The sequence below is a fragment of the Ornithodoros turicata genome, chromosome 1 (genome assembly GCF_037126465.1).
Source record: "Ornithodoros turicata isolate Travis chromosome 1, ASM3712646v1, whole genome shotgun sequence".
Classification (NCBI taxonomy): Eukaryota; Metazoa; Arthropoda; class Arachnida; order Ixodida; family Argasidae; genus Ornithodoros; species Ornithodoros turicata.
Window position 1 is genome coordinate 31,818,074 of NC_088201.1, and position 19,260 is coordinate 31,837,333.

Here is a 19,260-nt window from a genome sequence, read left to right on the forward strand (position 1 = left end):
CTGATTTTGGCATTGACCAAGGAGTCTGCCAGGTTTCTTGCGCGTCGGTATGTCACCTGTATGGGATTTGTGAATATGTTGTTAAGTCGGTCACTGCTTTGGAGGAGGGGCTCGTGCTTCTGTAGAATGGCTTTGATGTTTGGAAGTGCGTTGGAATATCTTGTGATGAAGCTTATTTGGCACGCGTCGGGATTTTTTCGGTTTTCCAGAACCTCGTTTCGATCGAGTGTGAGTGCCTTGCGACGGAATTCGGTTAGGAGGGAGTCTGGATAGTCCCTTTGGGCAAGTGTACTGCAGAGTTCGTCAAGCTTCTCAGCGTAATCTGTGTCGTTTGAACAAATTCTGCGTAGTCTTACACTCTGCCCATTAGGAATTCCAACCTTACAGTGACGCGGGTGGTGACTCTTGAAGTGAAGGTATTGTTGTTTGTCAGTTGGCTTTTTGTACAGGGTTGTGACGAGGTTGCCGTTGTCTAGTGATATCGTGGTGTCGAGGAAGTTAATTAAGTGAGTTGACTGTTGTGATGTGAACTTTATGTTGCTATGCGCGGTGTTCAGTAGATCTACGAACTTTTGAAATTCATGTTCCCCGTGTTCCCATATTATCAGTATATCATCGATGTATCGAAGGTACACCGTGGGTTTTAATGAGAGGGCGCTGAGAACTTTGTTTTCTAGGAACCCCATGAAGATATTTGCGTATGTGGGTGCAACAGGTGTGCCCATACTTGTACCGTGTACTTGTAGGTAGTATTCACCATTGAACTCGAAGTAGTTCAGTTTAAGAACCAAGTCCATTAGAGCGAGTATGGTTTCCGTGTCTTTTCTGGTGTTTGTAGTAGAAAGGGTATTGCAGAGGGCTGTGATTCCGTCGTTGTGTGGGATGTTAGTATACAGTGATGTCACATCCAGCGTGGCTAGTATTGTGTCCCTACCAAATGTACGAGTGTTGTTTATATCTCTGATTATTCTGAGGAGGTGGGGTGTGTCTTGTACATACGATGGCAGTGTTGTCGGAATATGGTTTAAATAGTGGTCCAGGAATTTCGAGAGTCTTTCTGTTGGTGTGTTGTTATTAGATACAATTGGCCTGCCGGGGATGTCAGCCGTGTAGAGCTCGTTGGCGTGTACCTTGTGGATTTTGGGCAGTAAATAGAAACGACCTGCGTCTGTGTTTGATGGGGTGAGATATCTGAGGTCATCACGTGTGATGAGCTTTCGTTCGTGGAGGTCCTGTATGGTATGGGTTATTAACGCCGTGTACTCCTTTGTTGGGTCATGGTCCAGTTTGAGGTAGTGTTGCGTATTGTTGAGTTGCCTATGTGCTTCAGAGATATATTTATCTGTGGGCCAGATGACGATACTCCCACCCTTATCTGCGGGCTTGATAATGATATCATCTCTGTCAGCTAGCGCATTGATGATGTCACGTTGTGTTTTAGTGAGGTTGTGACCACGCGAGCTTTGGGAAATACCGCGAAGGATGTCGTTGCTTACTTGTTTAATGTACAGGTCTAGTGCGGGTTCTCGGCCGTGATTTGGTGTCCAGGTTGATGGTAGTCGGAGGTCGTTGTTGTTTTCTTGTGTTGTATGAGCGAAGAATTCTCTAAGGCGTAGCCGTCTCGCAAAGTCTGATATGTCTTTGTGGATTTCGTATTCGTTAACAGAATTGAGTGTAGGGCAGAATGTTAACCCCCTAGAGAGGACTTGTAGTTCGTCGCTGGTTAGTGAGCGTGATATATCTATTACGGTGCTTGCGTCAGCGTTTTCTCGGGGTGGCTCAGCGATGTTGCGGAGAGTTGTGGTTGTGGTGCTGGAAATGATTTGTTCGGCTGCTGCGTGTGTCGTGTTAGTGGGTCCGGTATCCGTGTCGTTGTTGGAATTAGGTTTTCCGAGTTTTGAGTGTTCCTTGTTAGCTAGCTCGCGGTTGAGTTGTTGAATGTGTAGTTCGAGAGTGTTTGCCTCCGCGTCGGTGAGACTGATATTGTTCATATGGGCCTGGATCGTAGCGAGTTGCGCGTGGCACTGTTTCTTTAATATTTCAAGAAACGTACGGGCTGTGTTGTTAAGGGCTGATGCCCACTCTAGCTCTAGTTCAGGTGTCAGTTTTCCTAATGCAGGAACTGTTTTAGGGGTGAGGCCTTTAGGTACTGTGTTGTGAGTCAGGTGGTAGGTGTAGATCCGTAGATGATGTAGGTATCGGCTACGTTTCTCCATGAGTTTTCGCATTCGTAGAAAGTTCGTTGACTGCATGGTAGGCTGGTGATTAGATAGTCAACGGTGTTTTCTGCGTGATGTGCGCGTGCGTCGTGTCTGTGGGGTCGGTGGCTGTGGGGTCAGTGGCTGGGGAGACTCGCTGTGTTCCTCGATGTCATCTGTCTGTGTTTGCGTGCTTGTGGTTTTCCGTGTCACAGTTTGCGTGAACTTTGTGTGTGTGCGGGTTGTGTTTGGAGTGTTGTCGTTTGCCGCGTGTGTATGCGTGGGTGCAGTGGTCGTTGTGGTCCCCTTTGATGCCATCGTGTGTTCTGGCGTGTTTGCGGTGCTGGCACTTGAAGTGTAAGCTGGTTGAGGATGTTGTGTTTGAGCGTTTGTCAGTGCAGGACGGCATCTATGGACCATTAGGTGTTTGATGTTGTGTGCCATAGCTCGTACGCCTGCGTGGTTTGGGTGGATGCCGTCCCGAGCGAGATGTGCTTCAGCGTGGTATTCGAAAGCTGCGTGTGTGATAACCATAACGTTGGTGTGTACCTGACGCATGTGGATGAGGTGGTTGTTGACAGCGCGCGCCTTCCTGTCGAACTCGTGTAGCCATGTGTCCTGGTATATGTATGTTCGGTGTTTGTTCTGTCTTCGGGGAAGTATCGTTGTCAGTACTATTTCAGCGCCTGGTCTGTTGTTTGTGATGAAGGAAACTAGTGTTTCGAATTCCTGGATGACATGTTGTGCTGTCGAGCGTGCGATGTCGTTGGTCCCTACGTGGAGTATGAAGTGCGTGATGTTCGGTGGGGCGGCGGTTACGTGTGTCATGATGTCTCGTATTCTTGCGCCGCTTGAGAAGTGTATGTGAGGTCCGTGTTCTCCGTGCGGGATGTGTTCGTGTATGTACTTGTAACAGCTATCCCCTAGGAGTGCGACATGTGAGAAAGAGAGGACGGGTTGCTTACCTCCTGAGGCCATCGGATCGTCAGTAGCGAACGTAGATGGGTAGAAATCCAGCGAACCGGTAGAGATGTAGGAAGGGAGTTGCCTCAGGACAGAAGCCGCCGATATTTCGAACAGAGACTGTTCTTCTTCTGGGCACCGTCCTCATCATTGGCATGGTATTTAAAGGGTTAGGTGTGACGTGTTTAAAGGTTCATGCGAATTGTGGGTCAACAGCCCGGAGGGAAGAAAGGTCCGTACGGGTTTTTACGGCGGGAGTGAATGGCTGCTTTGTTAGAGTGTGGAGGGGATTATGTGAACGTAGTGATCTAGGCTACAGACCGGTTGCAGAAGAATGGAAGGTTCACGAACACGTGGACGAAACGGGCCAACAGGCAAGAATTCGCAAGCATAGCGAAAGATAAGGAGGTTAGTGGTTACGTGGGGAAAATTCCAGAACGAGCAAATCTTTTTTTTTTTTTTTTTTTTTTAAATATATATTTGTAATACAAAGTTGTGGCATGCAATAAAGAGAGCAGAAAGCAGTGGCCATGCAGAACATAACAGATGATAATGGAGGTAGATGGGGAAAAGCATATTTTATTTGTGAAGTGTTTCTAGGGTGCCTTGTGATTTGTTGATACCGGACGGGTGAAGAGCGTTGAACTTGTATATGAGATAAGACTCCCTATCACGTCTGTCACGTGTGGATCTAAACCCGGTTTCTAGAATATATAGTTTAATGTTGTCAAAATTGTGACCAGGAACGTTAAAGTGTTCGGCGACTGCTTTGGGGAGTTTGTTGGACGTGTCGGTTCTGTGTCCGGTAAGGCGGTTGTTCATTTGTTGGCCGGTTTCACCAATGTATTGCATAGAGCAGTCGCCGCATTCAATGCAGTATATAACATTGGAGCTTGTGCATGTGAATGCGTGGTTAACGGGGTGGGTGTAATTGCTCGCAGTGCTTTTGATGGAATTAGCGTGTTGAACGTGCTTGCATGTTTTGCAGCGCGGGAGGTTGCAGGGTCGTGTTCCCGTGTACGGGGCGCTCGTTTTGCTGATTTTGGCATTGACCAAGGAGCCTGCCAGGTTTCTTGCGCGTCGGTATGTCACCTGTATGGGATTTGTGAATATGTTGTTAAGTCGGTCACTGCTTTGGAGGAGGGGCTCGTGCTTCTGTAGAATGGCTTTGATGTTTGGAAGTGCGTTGGAATATCTTGTGATGAAGCTTATTTGGCACGCGTCGGGATTTTTTCGGTTTTCCAGAACCTCGTTTCGATCGAGTGTGAGTGCCTTGCGACGGAATTCGGTTAGGAGGGAGTCTGGATAGTCCCTTTGGGCAAGTGTACTGCAGAGTTCGTCAAGCTTCTCAGCGTAATCTGTGTCGTTTGAACAAATTCTGCGTAGTCTTACACTCTGCCCATTAGGAATTCCAACCTTACAGTGACGCGGGTGGTGACTCTTGAAGTGAAGGTATTGTTGTTTGTCAGTTGGCTTTTTGTACAGGGTTGTGACGAGGTTGCCGTTGTCTAGTGATATCGTGGTGTCGAGGAAGTTAATTAAGTGAGTTGACTGTTGTGATGTGAACTTTATGTTGCTATGCGCGGTGTTCAGTAGATCTACGAACTTTTGAAATTCATGTTCCCCGTGTTCCCATATTATCAGTATATCATCGATGTATCGAAGGTACACCGTGGGTTTTAATGAGAGGGCGCTGAGAACTTTGTTTTCTAGGAACCCCATGAAGATATTTGCGTATGTGGGTGCAACAGGTGTGCCCATACTTGTACCGTGTACTTGTAGGTAGTATTCACCATTGAACTCGAAGTAGTTCAGTTTAAGAACCAAGTCCATTAGAGCGAGTATGGTTTCCGTGTCTTTTCTGGTGTTTGTAGTAGAAAGGGTATTGCAGAGGGCTGTGATTCCGTCGTTGTGTGGGATGTTAGTATACAGTGATGTCACATCCAGCGTGGCTAGTATTGTGTCCCTACCAAATGTACGAGTGTTGTTTATATCTCTGATTATTCTGAGGAGGTGGGGTGTGTCTTGTACATGCGATGGCAGTGTTGTCGGAATATGGTTTAAATAGTGGTCCAGGAATTTCGAGAGTCTTTCTGTTGGTGTGTTGTTATTAGATACAATTGGCCTGCCGGGGATGTCAGCCGTGTAGAGCTCGTTGGCGTGTACCTTGTGGATCTTGGGCAGTAAATAGAAACGACCTGCGTCTGTGTTTGATGGGGTGAGATATCTGAGGTCATCACGTGTGATGAGCTTTCGTTCGTGGAGGTCCTGTATGGTATGGGTTATTAACGCCGTGTACTCCTTTGTTGGGTCATGGTCCAGTTTGAGGTAGTGTTGCGTATTGTTGAGTTGCCTATGTGCTTCAGAGATATATTTATCTGTGGGCCAGATGACGATACTCCCACCCTTATCTGCGGGCTTGATAATGATATCATCTCTGTCAGCTAGCGCATTGATGATGTCACGTTGTGTTTTAGTGAGGTTGTGACCACGCGAGCTTTGGGAAATACCGCGAAGGATGTCGTTGCTTACTTGTTTAATGTACAGGTCTAGTGCGGGTTCTCGGCCGTGATTTGGTGTCCAGGTTGATGGTAGTCGGAGGTCGTTGTTGTTTTCTTGTGTTGTATGAGCGAAGAATTCTCTAAGGCGTAGCCGTCTCGCAAAGTCTGATATGTCTTTGTGGATTTCGTATTCGTTAACAGAATTGAGTGTAGGGCAGAATGTTAACCCCCTAGAGAGGACTTGTAGTTCGTCGCTGGTTAGTGAGCGTGATATATCTATTACGGTGCTTGCGTCAGCGTTTTCTCGGGGTGGCTCAGCGATGTTGCGGAGAGTTGTGGTTGTGGTGCTGGAAATGATTTGTTCGGCTGCTGCGTGTGTCGTGTTAGTGGGTCCGGTATCCGTGTCGTTGTTGGAATTAGGTTTTCCGAGTTTTGAGTGTTCCTTGTTAGCTAGCTCGCGGTTGAGTTGTTGAATGTGTAGTTCGAGAGTGTTTGCCTCCGCGTCGGTGAGACTGATATTGTTCATATGGGCCTGGATCGTAGCGAGTTGCGCGTGGCACTGTTTCTTTAATATTTCAAGAAACGTACGGGCTGTGTTGTTAAGGGCTGATGCCCACTCTAGCTCTAGTTCAGGTGTCAGTTTTCCTAATGCAGGAACTGTTTTAGGGGTGAGGCCTTTAGGTACTGTGTTGTGAGTCAGGTGGTAGGTGTAGATCCGTAGATGATGTAGGTATCGGCTACGTTTCTCCATGAGTTTTCGCATTCGTAGAAAGTTCGTTGACTGCATGGTAGGCTGGTGATTAGATAGTCAACGGTGTTTTCTGCGTGATGTGCGCGTGCGTCGTGTCTGTGGGGTCGGTGGCTGTGGGGTCAGTGGCTGGGGAGACTCGCTGTGTTCCTCGATGTCATCTGTCTGTGTTTGCGTGCTTGTGGTTTTCCGTGTCACAGTTTGCGTGAACTTTGTGTGTGTGCGGGTTGTGTTTGGAGTGTTGTCGTTTGCCGCGTGTGTATGCGTGGGTGCAGTGGTCGTTGTGGTCCCCTTTGATGCCATCGTGTGTTCTGGCGTGTTTGCGGTGCTGGCACTTGAAGTGTAAGCTGGTTGAGGATGTTGTGTTTGAGCGTTTGTCAGTGCAGGACGGCATCTATGGACCATTAGGTGTTTGATGTTGTGTGCCATAGCTCGTACGCCTGCGTGGTTTGGGTGGATGCCGTCCCGAGCGAGATGTGCTTCAGCGTGGTATTCGAAAGCTGCGTGTGTGATAACCATAACGTTGGTGTGTACCTGACGCATGTGGATGAGGTGGTTGTTGACAGCGCGCGCCTTCCTGTCGAACTCGTGTAGCCATGTGTCCTGGTATATGTATGTTCGGTGTTTGTTCTGTCTTCGGGGAAGTATCGTTGTCAGTACTATTTCAGCGCCTGGTCTGTTGTTTGTGATGAAGGAAACTAGTGTTTCGAATTCCTGGATGACATGTTGTGCTGTCGAGCGTGCGATGTCGTTGGTCCCTACGTGGAGTATGAAGTGCGTGATGTTCGGTGGGGCGGCGGTTACGTGTGTCATGATGTCTCGTATTCTTGCGCCGCTTGAGAAGTGTATGTGAGGTCCGTGTTCTCCGTGCGGGATGTGTTCGTGTATGTACTTGTAACAGCTATCCCCTAGGAGTGCGACATGTGAGAAAGAGAGGACGGGTTGCTTACCTCCTGAGGCCATCGGATCGTCAGTAGCGAACGTAGATGGGTAGAAATCCAGCGAACCGGTAGAGATGTAGGAAGGGAGTTGCCTCAGGACAGAAGCCGCCGATATTTCGAACAGAGACTGTTCTTCTTCTGGGCACCGTCCTCATCATTGGCATGGTATTTGGTAAGTGGAGTATTCTATTGAAAATACCTTCTAGGATGGAATTGTTTTCTGGCGAATACATCCTCTCAAATAGCTAGTGCAATACAAGCTCCCGCGGCAGCATGCCGAGACATACAGTTCGACGTTCTTGCTTCTATGGCAAGCACCACTCTGAACACGGCAGACTTCCAGTCATGGTTCCGTCGTACAGCCTAAACCGGAGCGCAATGCGTCACAGGCACGCCTCGTTAGCTTGGTCAGCGTGAGTGCCGAATTAGCCTATATTGGCGTATCGGATGAATCTTATACCGAAATACAATTTGTTGGGGCACGTTCGTTAAGTGTAGTGGGGTGGAAAACTTTTGTAATGGTGACGGGAATGCGTTTTTGCAATTAACATGTATGCCTGCAACGAGAGTGGAAAACCTCCCCACTTCATCATCACAATATATATGTTGTTGTTGTTGCAACGAGTCAAAGATGCCACCTAAATTCCTAACATCCTTCCCTGTCAAGTACTGTGTTTTTAACTCGGGTTATCGTCTATAATGTGATTACTTGCTGAGCGGAGCTGTGAAACGAGCATAATTTTTCTTTCACGAATTTAAACACCATACTCCCAGTTCAAATGGGGTGTAAAAAAGGTGAACTGGACGTAAACACCTCTTTGAACACCTCACTTTACACCCTTAATGATCGACATTGGATAAAATGTGGTGTACGTCGATATTACACATTTAGTAATGCTCTTCTTGCACCTTTTGCTTCAGTCTGCGAGATAAAAAAGGGTGTTTTTATAAGAATACACCTGTTTTGAGAGAATAAAGGTGTACAATGATTCACTGTGGATTGGCTCATTTTAGCTCCCCGGCACTGGGGGTTTTAGGGTTTTTAATTAAATTGGGTTAGAACGGTGCGACTCTGAGGCCGGGGTCTTAATGTAAAAGGCGCGTTACTTCGTGTTGTGTCTGTCCCTTCGTGTTCCCTAGTCTCGGGGTTTTTACATTATACATTATGCGTTATCGTGTTATCACTGACGCCGCCGTTCTACCATGTTTCCCTAGAGTTAAGTGGCTGTGGAACAAAGACAGAACACGGGCAAGAGCAAGTGTAAACAGAGAGCTCGACCCATTTTCGACCCATTGGCGATTCTTAAATACTATGTCAGTACGGTGGTTTTTACCTCTTTTATTTCAAATGCATTTCAATTCTTGATATGTTCTTTTCATTCTGACCAGCATGAGGGTGACTGGCCCTTTACTTTTTAAGGGGCTTATGTAAGCTCACGCGCTCTATGTGTCAGCGATCAGTTTTGCAGTTAGGGTGGACACCCGGTATAGCTGAAGCTGATTAGTATATTTTATAATATATGTCACTTCATGAACGCTACTCAAAACTGTCGTTGGTCCCTAATCCTTATACAGGGTGTTTCAGTTAAATCCCCAGGCTATATAATTCGCGAACGGGTGCACCAATTGAAGAACTTTCTTCAACCATCTTCAACCTGCGCACCGTGTGAATGAGTGAGAGGCGCTCATTATTTAAATAACAATTCAAGTGGGTTTCGTGCAAAAACATAACTTCTAAAGGGCGCCGGCGGCATTCAAACATTCAAGTGGGTACTACCCATTTGGGGACTTTCATGGACACCTTTTAGAGAAAAATCTTCCACCGAAGCGGGTCATGTGTTGCAGTAATTAATTAGTTTCGGTTTACATATTCTTGTCGCGGCCGGTCAAGGCGAAGCGCAAAAGGACGTAATTCCTTGGTGCATAAGAGAGTAGAAGAGTGTCCTCTTGCGCTTCACAGCTACTAGCTGCGACAAAAATATGTAAACTGAAATCAATTAATTACTGCAACAAATGGCCGGCTTCGGTGGCAGATTTTTCTCTAAAAGGTGTCACTGAAGGGGAGGGGGATATAGGTTTATTGCAAAAGAAAAAAAAAACAAAGAAAGAGGGGAAAGGTTAGCCTGGCTCCAGAAGCCGACTTGCTATTCCCGCTTACAAAAAAGGAAAAATAAAAAGAAGAAAAAGAAATAAAAAACGAACAGAGCGAAAGAAAAGAGGCGCAGTCACAGGCTCAGCGCGAGCCCTGTGTCAGTAAGGAAGCGTACGAGTTCCCTTCCGACGCGCCACTGAATGGGGCGTTGCAGAGGGCCCAGTAGCGTTGCCAGCGAGACCTCCCTCAGCCCTAGGGCAGCTAGCCGCTCCATCAGAGTGGCACGGGGAGCGGCGAACAGGCGACAGTGGAGGAGTAGGTGGGAAGTGGTGCCCTCGGTAGAGCAGGCTGCACATGTAGGGGTGTCAAGCGTGCTGAGTTGGAAGAGCCGTGTTGGCGTTCGAGTCACGCTTAACCGCAGACGGTGGATAACAGACGCCTCCCTCCTCGTGATGTTTGGGGAAGGGACGTATTGCATTTTTGGGTCGATGGAGTGCAGAAATGTATTGGGCGAGATGGCACGTTCTATGAAATCTTGGACACAGCGAGAGCGCAAGCGACGTATTTGGAGCAGGCAGGCTGGCATTGAAAGCGGGATGCTGAGACTCAAGGCAGACGTGGTATGGGCACGTTTGTCACTGAAGGTTCCAAAAGGGTACTATCAATTTTAATGCCGACGGCGCCCTGAGTTTTGTTTGTTTTTTCACGAAACTCGTCGAAATTTTTACTTAAATAATGAGGGTACTATCAATTTTAATGCCGACGGCGCCCTGCTTTAGAAGTTTTGTTTGTTTTTTCACGAAACTCGTTGAAATTTTTACTTAAATAATGAGAGCCTCCCACTTACTCACACGGTACGCAGCTTGTAGGCGGTACCCGACAGATAGTTGTAAAAAAGAAAGTTATTCGATTGGTGCACTTGTTCACGAATGATTTAGCGCGGGGATTTAACTGACACACCTTGTATATATTCATGTGTATGTCATAGACATTAGCAGTCATAACAGTTTTGAGTTACCATCTTTGTTGTTGTTGTTGTCTTTCGGCAAGCAACAGGAAGGCTACGAAGCTAATAAAAGAAGCCTGGGAAAAAAAGACGAAAACACGTTATTTTTATGTTCATGCAGAACATGCAAAGTTCCGCCCTTAGTTCCGTATGAACCGTTATTTGAACCGGTTACCGGTATTTTTTTAACGGTTCAGTTCCGGTTCAACTCAGAGATGGCGTCGACTGTTTCGGTTCGGTTCAGTTCCGCTTTTGTCAAAAATAACGGTTAATAACGGTTTTCGGTTCGGGTTCGGGTTCGGTTCGACTCTCTGGTTGAAAGGCATCCTGGCGCCATCACATCCATGGGGCACAGTTAGCCGCTTGTGTGATCGCCCAAGCGAAAAATCCCTCCGCCATCTTTCTTGGGCAGCTTCAACGTCAGCGAGTCGTTACCAATAACGAAACGAAGAAACTTATCGACGCCCTGCTGTGGCACAATCTCTGCTCCTCGTTTATCTTCTTCGTTGAGGCTACGTGCTCGTAACGAGCCGTTACGTGTTGTGATGTCACCGCCCTGAACGAACTACAGCTGCCAACGAGGCTGCAATCTTGTTGACTAATGAGGTTGTTTAATTTTGTTTGGGTAGCTCGCATGGTTTGTCTATGTATGGCGGGCTAGCTTCTAGCCCGCCATAGTCTATGGCTTGTCGTTGTCACTTCTTCGTCTTCTTTCTCATTTCATCTGCATCTTCTCGAGAATATCTCACAGTCCTCATGTAACCACTGGTGTAAATACGATGAAAGGGGGAGCACGTCATTTTGTACACAGTCGTGGAGCAATACATATTCGTTTCTGCAGAAATTCCGTTTCTGCAAAAGTGGGTAGACTCACTCGTTAGGCAAACGATCTCATTCGATCGTAACTGGACCGAGAGATTACGCCCCTGTCACTTTAACGAAAAGAGCGCGTCATACACCACGTGCTCGAGCTCCCGAGTGCCTCGCGCCTCGTTAGATCATGAGCCATGTAGGCGATGAAGCCAGTGAGCACGTGAACACATTCGTTAGGCAGACGACACCGTCGGTCGTTACGCGAGCAAGAGATTACGCCTTTGTCCCGTTAACGAAAAACGCGCGTCACCCGTCACGTGAAACGTGTCACGTGTTCGTGTTAACGAGAGCTCCGCCCCTCGTTGGCTCGCGAACGATGGAAGTGATTAAGCCCCCAGCCACAGCAGGGGTGCGCGGAAAGCCCGAAAATGAACTTAGCCACTTCTGAAGTGATTTTTTTTTCTTCATTACGCTATGTGAGCTTGTCATGAACAACATGTGTGAGGAATACGAACCACGTCACGAGTGGGCGAATATGGAAAATACGCTACCGAAGTTGCGCGTTTTTGCCTTACCACCCCTCACTAAACGCGCGTGAGGAGGTACGTCCGGGATTTTCCAACAACGTGTTTTATACGAAGAAGAGCGTTTAAAGACGAACAGAACAACGTCACTCATGTTAACTTTCTGGTATCTGCAGAAAAGCAGTTACGCGCCAAGAAAGTGCGATTTTTTGCAACTGAGGCGACATTGTGATTTTTTATCTTCGACACCTGCGAAACCTAGAACCTCAAACATAGAGCGAACAGTACAGCAGCACATAGGGAATAAGTGTGGAAGAAATTAACGGCACGAAGGTACGAGGCCTGAAAATTCTAAGGAAGCGCAGTGCTCGAAATTGTCATTCTTGAAGATTATTTAAAAAAAACACAAAAAACTACAAGATATTTTCAGCTAATTCCTCCGGCAATGTATTTCCTAAGCACTATGCTTCAATATATATTAGAACAAACAAAAAAAATCTGAGAAGTCGACCGGACCACCCTGCCTGACTCGGCGTGAAATCACGCTACTTGTACCATCAGGTGGCATAACGCGTACTGTAGCTCGCACGATACTAAAAGATGGCCGATTTCTCTTGGCGTCCGTGGGAAGGTGGTACCCGGATATCTCTTCCTTGGAGAAATCTTCGGCGAAGTTCTCCACCTGAGGCGATATGATATGCGGGTCTGGCTCCTCAGTTTGTTTGCTACACACTAAACGTTTTTACACCCTTTCCAGTGTAAAAATGGTGTTTGATAACTCACACCTATTTGGGTGTAAAGTCTGTAGGGTGTAAGCAGTTACACCCCTTAGAAAGGTGTACCTCTGTATTTGCTTTTGAAAATTTATTACAGCATTTTAAAGATTGAGACCGTGACTTGAATGTAGGCCGCACCATACACCGGTAGTGACGTCATTTTTGTGTCAAATGGTCATTTTGCTGAATATATTCACGGGAACGTGCTCTAACTTTTGTACCTGACTTGATGCGTTTCATGCTGTGCATTGGAATGAAACTTAGACTTCGCTTCAATCGAATTACCGTCGTTTTGGACTCACTGTCCGTGACGTCAGGGTGAGTAGGAAAACGACACGGGATATGGTTCGGGTGTTCGATTGAATTCAATTCCTCGAAAACTATTTCATTTTCAGATGTGTCCTTGCATATACAGTATGTACGCCGGGAGGAGAACGTTATTCAGCCGGGATCTGAATACTCGCTGGGGTCCCTACTGTCCCTTTTTAATCTGATTTTTCTTTGCCATTCTGATGTCATCCGAAGGCCGCATTAGATTAAAAGAGTTTCATCAATTTTTTTCCTGCGTGGTTGTGTACATATTAAGTGCTGTCCATTACTGCCATGCCCATGTTCACCTCTGAGACCCTAAATAAAATATCCACAGTTACTGGTCTTGGTAGTTGGCCTGTGTAAGAAGTCGGCTGGCATCATTTGCAGCATGTAATTTACTTATGTGCAGTTCTAAGTAATGTGCATGATGTTCAGTGCCACACTTAAAAACACTGGAGTGCATGGACTATCCTCACAGCACAGAACGAACAGAAGCTAAGGTGCATAATCCCATCGCTGCTAAAATTACAGAAATGCTGTGTGCATGCTCACCCGCCTTTTACACCCTATGGGCCTGATGACCTTCTCACGCAGGGGTGTAAAAAGCAGACAGAAGGGTGTAAACAGCAGGATACACCCCCTTTACACTCAAATGGGTGTTAGACAGTTAAGTGTGGGGTGTAAATCGTGCAATACACCCTTTTAACACCTAAAGAGGTGTGAATTTTTTTAGTGTGTACTCCCTATACCAATGCGTGTTCATTACAAGGGCAGAGAAAGATATTAACTGGGCGCTGCGCAAAATGTCTTCCAAAGCGGCGTAGTACCTCAGAGACACCTCGGCATACTGTGCTTCTCCACGAGCAAGGTCACGCTGCGCTTTTTGGCTTGTAGGCTGTCCAGCTAAGGGCCGTTGCAAACGACGTTGATGTTGACGGATGAGGAGGCAAGGCACAGGCTTCTGCTCGCGCGAACATCTTTGTCTTCGCGGAAAATCTATCGAAGAAATTGCCCCAGCTCGCCACTGAGCGCAGCATTTTGGACTGTTTTTGTGTTGTATACTAGGCTTTAACCTCAGGGTACCATAAAAGTCGTTTGAGCAACATGCACTGTGTGAGTTTGTCTAGGCAACATGTGTGGGAGACGGATCGATAGGATCCTGGGCGGGAGATGGGTCCTATATCATTTGCTTCTCTGTAGAATGGAAACCTAGCGCGACAGTGTTTACTTTGGTTTGAAAAAGAAGAAAAAGATAGAGAAGTTGGCTCAACTCTACATTGGGCTCCAGCACGCTTAGGGTGGCGGTATTCGCTACCATGATTTCTGGAAGGACGTCTGTTCCACAAGGGTCCAGACGATGGAAATGACAGAGTTTGCCGTTACGATAATCATAGCTTGTCGACAGACGGCTGACCAGTCGTCGGATGCTTCCTTGATGTTAAGAGGTCCATAGGCGGAGAGTTTTCAATCTGCCAGAGGGGGCACAACGTCCTCCCCCCCTTTCATGCACAGAGGTCGGGCAGGGTGTCGGGAATCCCGTGTTGCGACGTTGTGAGGCAAATTTTTACAGGATTTTCATGATTATTCGCATGAAACATGCGATTCTTAGGATATCCCTCGGAACTTTCATCTTGAATGTCAGCTTGGTAGACTTCCCGGAGGGGGCCTGGTCCTCTCTGGGAAACTTCCGGGAGTTTCCGAAATTTCCGGGAATTCCCCCCCCCCCCCCCCCCCCCGCAGTTGGCGCCTATGAAGAGGTCCGTTGACGTATATGTCCAATGCACCTCGTCGCACTTCATGAACGACTTATGTTGAATTCCAATGGCAGACTCCGCAACGGAGCTTGATCTGGCCTAGAACAAGTGATCCGAATCTGCGACTGGAACACTTGCACCCAACTGGGAGTTTGGCCCTGGCCAATCTCCCTTGGTAGATGAGGGAGGAATAAGAAGAAGAAGGTACTCATGTTTCACTACAACCCCATGTTTTGCAACATGAAGGTTCTCCCAACGCTGCCCTGTTAATGTCTGACTCATCGCTTTCTTCAAGAAGCAAAATCGCCAACGTACGACGCGACTCACGGCGGAGACGTGTTGCGAAGCGGCCATGTTAGCAAAGAAGAGGCAGGAAATAGGAAGCACGAGCGACAAGTGCTACGTCACGGAGAGTTCCGGTTGAATCTGCCTATTTTGGCGGAACAGTCTGGGGCGCGTTGCCCCTGGGAGCGACCTTTGCTTGAAGGCAGCTCCAAAGCTCCCATTGGAAGACTCCGGCACTGTTCTCAATCTGCCAATAGAACGGATTTGCTAAAACTTGCTCCGGAAGCGCTCCGAATCTGCCATTGGAATTCAACATTACCGTGTATCACCGGCAGGGCAGCTGAGCAGTATGTACTCGGTGTCCTCTGGAACTCTACAAGGGTTTTTGCGCGATGTCCATACCTTCATGATGTATGCATAAGGGAGCTGGGAACTTCACGGGGGACGGCTTCACAAAGCTTCGTAGGTAAAACCATCGCCTCGCGGGACTGATATGGCCTTTATATATGGTGGTGGTTGTGGTGGTGGTGGTGGTGGGGGGGTGATGTTTGGGGGAAGGTGCGGGTAGCCTGCTCTTTATTTGCGACTGGGTGCAGAAAGGGAGGGGGAAGGAAGTGATGACGGAGGGAGGGGGACAGGCGACAGTGGTACACGAGTGGGAGAGGCTGTGCAGTCTCTCTTGCTCTGGGATTCGGGTAGTCCCACCACAGAAACCTTGCGAGCATCCCTCAGTAGCCTTCATTGGGGTGCTCCCTGTACCACGGGAACCGCCAGGATGATTGGCGAAGTTACCCCATTGCCTCCTTTATATGATATAATGTCTGCTGTTGATCGCACGGTGCAAACGGAAGCTCGAGGTCAGATGGCGTACCTTGTGGGAGGAAGGTGGTGGCCGGTATGTCGCTTCCTTCGCTGAACCTGGAGAAATTTTCGGCGAGGTTCTCCACCGAAGAATCATTCGCTGTGCCCAAGGAAACGGGATAGTTCCCGTTCTCGGTATTGCTCAGCGGTGTGTTGGCAACTCCCCATTCGTTTCTGCCTTTCTGGCCGGTGTGAGAGTAAAGGCTCTTCTTTCCTCTCTCTTTCATCCCCGTGGCTTGCCAGTTGTCGGTGATGCTGACGGTTGAGTTGTAGGTACTCGACAGCAGACGATCTTCAATACTTGGTAACAGGTTCATTTACAGCAATGGATTTTAAGTGGACAAAATTTACATCATATGGCAAAGTCACTCCGAGCCTCCGAGCAAGTCCGTTTGCTACGGAGTCCGCAGGCCAAGTCCTTCTATTTTCCCCACACTCCCCCGCTCTCTACGTTGTTTTTCGTCCCCACGATGCCCTCCTTTCACGCGACTCAGGTTACACACTCAGCAAAATAGAACAAAACAACACCCCTCGCACAACAGTTAGCTCCGTTACAGACACGTGCGAAGCACTGCTCACAGAGACCTCATCCTCCGTGCTTCGGCGCCAGAATCTGCCTAATGCTTCCCGACCAAATGTGTGGGACGAAGGACGGCAAGCCTTCAAAGTGGCCAGTCGTTTTCTGCGAAAGCGCGGGGACACATAGACGTAAAACACAAAATAACGAGCCATTCTGTCGCACAGCAAGTTTCCACTTTACAGTGAGTTCGCAAGACAAGGAAGCGACTTATATGCTCGCGCTAACTTCCTCGCCATATGGGAACTCCATCGCGGAACTTGCCCCTGTTCAACACTGTGCACAGCCTTTTGGGCTGTTTTTGTTATGTGCTAGCGTGATCTATTGAAAAGTGATCGCTTCCCCAAGTGCCGAAGATGGTAGTAGACATACTGCGTCGGGGCATGGCGGAGTACTATGTGGGGTAGATTGCGTTGGAATCCGAGTTTCGGAAGATTGTGATTTCACAGGTGTTGGTCATAGTTAGGTCCAAGTCTGCAAGACCATCAATCATGTCCCCTTCTGTATATGTATGGTTGGCATTGAGTCAGTCGCATATCAACAGGGGCTCAGGAAAAGCTTTGTGTGGCTATCAGGTGCAGCGTACCGTGGCCACACTGACACTTTCAAACCCTTGCAACACTTGCATCGCTGAAATGGCAAACGCACAAAAAAGCGTTTAACATCCTAGTGATAACAAGAATATCCACTGGATGACCTGTGGAATGACTCATTCGGGGTTGGCGGTCTTAGACCATCAAGAGTCCTTAGAGCTATTGGTTCTGGTAATCGGAGCCTCCGACAGTATATCACTCATCCGCCACGATGAAAGCAGCAACTGATGCACAGCAAAAACAACAGAAATGAACTAATCGAACACTTATGGTAGATATGAAAAACTAAAATGTCACCCAATGGAGGTGAAAAATAGTACGTGGCGAAAAAAGCCAGCAATCACCACGGTCGATGATGTTGCTGGTTTCTGTCGTGAATGGATGTGACAGCCACGAGTGGAGGAATCAAGAAAAGATTACCTTCCTTGGCATCACCGAAAAAAAAATCCGACACACGTCGCAGAAATGACTTCTCCATGAAATCGCTAGCATGTGGCACAGAGTTGGTAGGTCAGATGATAGCATGTCCGCCTACTGATCCCAAGGTTCCGGGTTCGATCCCGCCCGAGGACGCCAGCGGTGGCATCTAAGGTATAAGTTGCTTAGATTCGCCGTCTTCTGCGAGGGGTGCCGTGCGCCGAGATTTCAGTGCACGCTAAATAACCCTCAGGTGGGCAAAATTAATCCACGGACCGACCACGGTGGCGTCGCTCATGATCCTAGTTGCCTCACGAGGCAAATCCACGAATTATCGAGTATTTGGCATAGAAATTTTCCTTCGTAATCGCGAGCTCGACTAAAATTTCAATTGTACGTCCCAGGAGGTTCAACGGGTACACTTTGCGAATTTCCACAACAAATCATGTCCCAAAGAATCATTACCACAATGTTTCGTACAATAACATTTTCTTAAACGCACGAGCATATATAGTGTGAGTCATAAATACTGGTACATTGAAAAGCTTTTATTTTAATCCGACAGAAATGACATGGGTCATCCATTCATCATCCCACAATAAAGTTGTCGTTGACATGGGTCATGAATCCTCGGAAGTCCCTCATGTTCGTTGGTTTGTATAGCCAACGTTGAGTCCCACCTTTGGATCCCAAGCAAGATAGCATTCCTTTCGTCTGGTGGCAAAGACCACAAGGACTCCCACTTTCACCTACGGAAGCACCTGCTACGAAGGAAGTGAGCTATGAGCCAGAAAGGATGGCAGTCACAGGGCACGAGGTCTGGGGTATACCTTCCAGTTCTTGGATTGTTTCCTGGGTCGAGCGTGCTACACGTGAAGAAGATTGTCTCGATGCGCACCTCCTCTTCATTTGACCAGAGCAGGGTACTCGCGTGACAAGGCAGCATATATTCGCTTCGTTTGGGCAGAGCACAGCACTGCTGTGCTGTCATGGCCATTTGAGACATACTCGTTGTGCACCACACCTTTACGCAAATTATCACTCTGTGTCGAAATTTCCCCGTTGAGCAACAGCCTGTGCTAGAAGACCTGGGACGAGCCATTCATTTCCCGTATCAAAATTGCGAAAAAAGATAAGTTTTCATCATACGTCACGATGCTTGTCGACGAACCAACTCGTCGCTGAGTTTACGAAGATTCCGATTTGCGTGGGACCACTCTGGAGCGTTTGCGGAAGCAGGTGGGTAACAACGCTTGTTTGGAAAGCATGGAGTGCTCCCGACAATGTTACAGGGGCTGACTTCCAGATTTGCATAAATTCCATCAAGTACCATCTCAAGTTTCAAGTGCGGTAGGTGTTTGTAGCTGGAGCTCGTCTTCCAGAATGTAGCAGACTTCTTTTTTACCGTGCTGTTACTCAAGGCATTTTGCCTCCTTTCTTCGCTGATGTTCCCAGTTGCTTCGTCGCCTTTGTGGCCATCATGTTCAAAGTCGTAGAGGCAATGTTGACAAACGAGGCGATTTTGCTTCTCTATGTTGCCGATGGAAACACGACCCACAGACAAGCTACAGTATTTCTTGATGGATCTATTGAACCCCAAACACCCACATGAATTGGCACTTTGTATTCGCACTCCTATAGGAGGGCGCCATAATCATCGGGCGTCAGAAGGGTATCAGTATTTATGACTCACCACAGTGCAAGGGATCATGATGCCGTCATGGCAGCGATGTAACCCCACACTTCTCGATCAACTTTTTGTGGCGCACACTGCTCCTTCGGAAATTTTAAATTCTAATAACCCAATATTGTGCGTCGTGACTCGCCGACCGAGATGACCACCTACTTTTGCGAGGCAATCGGTATAACATTTTTTTATAACTTAATAGAAGCGAAGAC

General features: G+C 47.6%; 1 protein-coding gene across 3 annotated transcripts in view; it reads right to left on the reverse strand.

The window, feature by feature from the left end:
• Positions 1-19,260, reverse strand: part of LOC135377889 (adenylate cyclase type 2-like) — a 305,742-nt gene that overhangs the window by 112,346 nt on the left and 174,136 nt on the right. The window lies entirely within an intron of this gene.